This window comes from Pyxicephalus adspersus, chromosome 2 (assembly GCF_032062135.1).
Source record: "Pyxicephalus adspersus chromosome 2, UCB_Pads_2.0, whole genome shotgun sequence".
NCBI classification, from domain to species: domain Eukaryota; kingdom Metazoa; phylum Chordata; class Amphibia; order Anura; family Pyxicephalidae; genus Pyxicephalus; species Pyxicephalus adspersus.
The window spans coordinates 64,041,508-64,047,600 of record NC_092859.1 but is presented as its reverse complement, the minus strand read 5'-3'; the positions used below and the strand labels follow the sequence as shown (position 1 = coordinate 64,047,600).

The 6,093-nt window shown below is 39.7% G+C and overlaps 1 protein-coding gene across 3 annotated transcripts in view; it reads right to left on the bottom strand.

Annotated features, from left to right (window-relative positions):
- The window catches only part of ARHGAP26 (Rho GTPase activating protein 26), a 405,537-nt gene that overhangs the window by 85,205 nt on the left and 314,239 nt on the right, over window positions 1-6,093 (bottom strand). The gene's annotated exons all lie outside the window — the stretch shown is intronic.

Sequence of the window (6,093 nt, the reverse complement as noted above, 5' to 3'; positions counted from 1 at the left end):
AAGTAAAAAAATATGCATTCAGACCATAAGACGCACCCTGATTTTCCCCCCACTTTAGGGGGAAAAAAAGTGCGTCTTATGGTCCGAAAAATACGGTAGTTACCATATTGTATATGGTATATACCATATAAGTCAACAAGAAACAATTTTAACTTCTTGACTACTGCTGAAAAGGAACACTGAATATAAATCAATGTGCTCCCTCTATAAGCATATTCAGGATTTATTTTTTTCAAAACTAATGGGCATGCACTGCTATCCTAAAATAAAGAATTGTGTGGACTTAAAGAGTTTCAAATAAAGTGAGGCCAGTGTAGGTCTTGCAGTTAGGTCTTGCCAGTGTAACACTAATATTATGCATCTGCTTCATGCTTCATCTTTAACTGAAACTGCTCTTGTTCTTTATACATATCATTGAATACACATGTGACAAGCAGATGAGTATTCCAGTGGGGAAAAAGTTGAGAAATTTCTTGATATGATTACAAAGCTCCTAATTTAGTTACATAATTATTATAAACTGTATTTATATAGCACCAACATGTTATGCTGTGCTGCACATTCAATAGGGGCATAATATGGAGATCTGTAAAGGTTTAACAAATGCTTTAGGACAAATGTATTCTAGTTAATCTAGACCATTTAGAGCAAAGTAACATTGTTGTTTTATTTGTCAGTTTCATATCCCCTATCCCTACCAACACTGTTTCTGAGTTTATGTGTCCCCCTGTATACCTACCAGCAGAAAAGAACATACTCTGTACTTCCAGGTATGCAGGAACATGCGACTCACACCCATTACTCTTCTATACCAGTGCTGGTGCTTGTGCCATGTTGTCATAAGGGGGTGGGGAGAGATACCTCCACCCTGTGTAAGCTCTTGCATTTTACATGAGGATTTACCTGCTTTCTCTTTTTCTCTGGCTGATTTTGACAGCAGGTGGTCATAGGTTGTCTTTAAAGGCAGGGAAGTAAAGCACATAGTAAAGTGAAACAAGTATTAGTGGGCTACATAGAAGAAATTATAAGCATAGAAAAAGGCATCATATGATACCTAATTTTAGCAAAGACTTCAAGTTTTACAGTTTATAAATGTGGATGGGTTTGCTTTAAATTTAGGTCCAAAGTGCAGTATAATCTGTGTAAAACATGCCCTGGTTTTGTGTTTGGTTAAAAAAAAATTTTTCAGGCCTGACTTGGTATTTAAATAAATGTTAATGGCGAATAAGAAACCCATCAGCTTTTCCTTTGCTGTAAAGCAAGCACATTCACATGACACTTTGACAATTATTCTGTCAATTTACAATGTGTGAATAATAAACTGCATTAGACCTGACTGGCAAAGCAAAACATGCCTGAGTGAGTTTCTAAATGTGTTTTCTCACCCCTCGCAACATAATAATAATCATCATAAAGCATAGTGAGTACTTTTTAGATAAATCAGTTTAACATGTAAAGGATCTGGAGTGTGGTGTGCATCGTCTGGCCGGGGAATCATGGGAATGTGAATAAGGTACTCAGCACTGCTCCCCACCTGTCAGTAACAGTCTGAAAAGCGGTCACCAGCAGAATCATAGCACAAGATTCACATCTGGAGTTGAATATAGGTTATTTTAATGAATAAGTAAAAGCCACTGGGGCACAGCCAGAGCACAGAGGCTTTTCAAACTAGGCACACAGGTGCAGCTGACTATTAATAGGCTGAGACAGATAGCATAGAATAGCTGCCTTGTCCCTAATGCTATTTATTTTTCTTGCCATTTTACCACACTCTTTAGAGCCATCCTCATCTGCTAACAGTTAGTCTTGGGATAAACTCAATAAGCCAATCTTCTCAAATTTTAGTTATTATTAGTTTAATCCACAATAACATTTTCTATCTTTTACTTCAGAACCCAAAACTAAACATATTTGAGAGCAATAAAGCAAGAGGCTTTTTATGTTACAATACCAACACCCCCGTAATACTGACAGACAAGCAACATGATTTTATTTCCTAATACCACATTTATTTTGGATACATTGCTTGTGTAAGAATGGGAAGCTATTCCTGCTGAACACCATTTACCAACTTCATGCTTTTCTGATGCATGGAATCCAGATTTCCAGTTAAATTAAAATAAGCTGAATTTGCCCATGTGTTGAAAAGAAAAAAAAAAGTATTCATCAGTCATTGCAGCAAATCGAGGCACTAAAAACATGCATTGCCTCCTTTGCTTCATGCTACAACCAAACTAAAACAAAGTTAAGGTAAAATAGTACAATTGTTAAGAGAAAGTTGATGACACAAAGGGAGAGCATAACTATGTTTTAAGGTTCTGGTACATTTACACCCAACAGCTAAAACAATGAAACACAACGGGTTTATATAGGATACTAATTATCATGCTATGACGGTCCTGGACAGAGCTGGGATTTATTAGGCAGCAAGTGAACAGTGAGTTCCCCAAAAAACTTTATTGGAAGCAGGATAGCATAGGTGACTTTGATAATGCCAAAATTGTAAAAATAAGACAACGGGCTCTACAACAATGTAGGTCTTGTGGGGTGTTCCTAGTATGCAGTGGTTAGTACCTACAAAAAATGCACCCAGAAGGATAAGGCAGAATAATGCTAGCCTGTGTGATCCAGTCTCAGAGATCAGGTACTGTAGTACAGATAGCTAAATGCTGGATATGATTGAAAGGTGTCAGAATGCACAGTGCATTTCAGCTTGCTGTATATAGGTTTGCCAGACCAATTGTCATACAAATGTATAATTTACCAGTAAGAGATATCATCAGGATTTATTATGCAAAGAAGGCATGTTGATGGGCAGTGATAAGGATTTTTTTCTGACATTTTGGTTCCAAATACTGTAAGACACCTTCAGAGATATTGCCACTGATTAATTCATCAGGGTATGTTTGATCACAATAATCTTTACAGAGATATATTTTAAGTGGTATGGCTGGTTAAAATCACCATAGCCAACGTTTGTTAAAGATGAAAAATAACCGTGTAATGCCTCTTAGCCTGACACGTTTGGCCAAAGGGCTTTTTTAGGGGAAAAACGGAGAACGGTTACATTTTATGCAAAAAAGTAAATACATATATACAAACATTACCATATATTTCTATAATCAGGTTTTCAAGTGATATAAGTAATGTATTTATGTTGCGCTTAAATATTGTGACAGAATGAGTCTAGGTAGGATTGCATTTAGTGCAGAAATAAGTATGAAGCTAGTTTATAGAAGCCCTAACTAGAAATGATACTCTGCTGGACCTAGTTCTTTCTAACAATGCAGGGCTTATAACAAATGTGCATATAAAAGAGAATCTGGGTAGGAGTGACCATAATATGATTTCATTTAATGTAAGCTGTAAAATTGAAGCATAAACAGGAAAGATAAAACAAAATTAATTTTAAGAGAGTAAATTTTCCATTAATAAGGGCGGCTCTCTGTGACTAGGAATGGGAGAAAATATTGTCCTCAATGAATACTGAACAGAAATGAGAATGTTTCAAGTCTGTTCTACAAAAGCAAACTGAAAAATATATTCCAATGGGTAATAAGTTTAAGAGGCTAAAATTAAAACCTATGTGGCTCACAGCTGATATTAAAAAAGCCATAAGGAACAAGAAAAGGGCATTCCAAAAACATAAAAATGAAGGATCACCCTTCATCGTTTGAAAACTATCAAGAATATAACAAAAGATGAAAAAAGAGATAAAAGAGAGATAAATTGTGCAAAACTTCAAAATGAAAGACAGATTGCAAAGAAAAGTAAGGCAAACCCCCCCAATTTTTTTTTAAATATAATAAAAGCAAAAAGTTTAGATCTGAGCATGTAGGCGCCTTAAAGGATGTCGCTAGGTTGGTAACTGGGTATAAAGACAAGGCAGATTTACTAAACACTTTTTTTAGCTCTGTGTACACGAAGGAAAATGGCAGAGCTCAAGTCCAAATTCATAATAGCAATGTCCCTGCCTTAAATGAGTCACAATGGCTCAGAATTGATATGATTGAGAAACAGCTGGGAAAAATTATGGTTGACAAAGCACCAGGACCCGATGGATTACATCCACATGTCCTCAAAGAGCTAAGCTCAGTTATTTCAAAGCCATTATTTCTAATTTTTAGAAACGCTTTAGTCGCTGGCATGGTACCGATGGATTGGCATAAGACTTATGTGGTTCCTATGTTCAAAAAGGGAGCAAAGTCATTACCAGGTACAGTGAAAGAAGTATTTGATCCCCTGCTGATTTTGTAAGTTTGCCCTCTGACAAAGAAATGACCAGTCTATAATTGTAATGGTAAATTTATTGTAGATGTGAGAGACAGAATAATAACAAAAGAACCCTCAAAAACCCAGTGCTCAAAAGTCTGAGCTTGATGTGCATTGTAATGTGTGAAATAAGTATTTGATCCCCTATCAACCAGCAAGATTTCAGGCTACCTGGAGTCTTTCGTGTATGCAGGTAACGAGCTGAGATAAGGTGCAGCCTCTGTAAGGAAGTGCTCCAAATCCAAGCTTGTTACAGTACCTGTATAAAGGACACCTATCCACAGACGCAATCAATCAGATTCCAAACTAGCCACCAGGGCCAAGACCAAAGAGCTGTTCAAGAATGTCAGGGACAAGATTGTGGACATACACAAGACTGGACTGGGCTACAAGACTATCGCCAACCAGCTTGGTGAGAAGGTGACAACAGTTGGCACAAAAATTTGTAATTGGAAGAAACACAAAAAAACTGTCAAACTCCCCCGGTCTGCGGCTCCATACAATATCTCCCCTCGTAGAGTTGCAATAATCATCAGAACAGTGACGAAGCTACCCAGAACTACACGGGGGAACTTGTCAATGGGATCATAGTCACCAAGAAAACAATTGATAACAGACTGCGCTATGAAGGCCTGAAATCTTGCAGAGCCGGCAAGGTCCCCCTGCTCAAGATAGCACATGTACAGACCCGTTTGCATTTTGCTAATGAACATCTGAATGATCCAGAGGAGAACTGGGTGAAAGTGTTGCGGTCAGATGAGACCAAAATTGAGCTCTTTGGTATCAACTCAACTCCCCGCGTTTGGAGGAGGAGGAACGGTGCCTATGACCCCAAGAACACCATCCTCATCATCAAACATAGAGGTGGACACATTATGCTTTGGGGGTGTTTTTCTGCTAATGGGACAGGACACCTTCCCCGCATTGAAGGGACAATGGATGGGGCCATGTACCGTCCAATCTTGGGTGAGCACCTCCTTCCCTCAGCCAGGGCATGGAAAATGGGTCATGGATGGGTATTCCAGCATGACAATGTCCCAAAACACACGGCCAAGGCAACAAAGGAGTGGCTCAAGAAGAAGCACATTAAGGTCCTGGAGTGGTCTAGCCAGTCTCCAGACCTTAATCCCATTGAAAATCTGTGGAGGGAGCTGAAGGTTTGAGTTGCCAAACATCAGCCTCGAAAACCCTACTGACTTGGAGAGGATCTGCAAAGAGGAGTGGGACAAAACAGGTAGACAGTGGAGTAGCAGTTAACATAGTGTACTTGGACTTTGCTAAAGCATTTGACACGGTACCCCACAGACAGTTTATATGCTGTATGTAATATGTATGCCTATATAAGTTAGGGTCAATAGGTTTGGAAAAGTCAATCTGTAAATGGATAGAGAACTGGCTTAAAGACCGCATCCAGAGAGTTGTAATTAATGATTCATACTCTGAATGGTCTAAGGCAGGGGTCGGCAAACTCCGGCCTTTAGGCCAGATACGGCCTAGCAGGTAGTTCGTTCCGGCCTAACGCCCCCTGGACAATCCAATCTAATGCCGGCCGGCAACACGTGGCTCCAGAGCCGGATCCAGCCGGATCTGCCAGGAGGCGTTAGGAACTACCAGAGCCGGAGGCGCCGGAGCTCTGGTGCCAACTCTTTGCTGTTGCTCCCCTATTTACCGTGGCCGGCGTTGATATTCTGCTGCCGTGGTGAATAGGAAATGCTGCTTCGCAATGCATACGGAGAAGAGGGATTTCACTTCAGGGGGCATTCCATGGTGGTGGGCGGAGCCATTGGGGCGGGATTTAGAGTCTGGCCTAGTGTACACCAG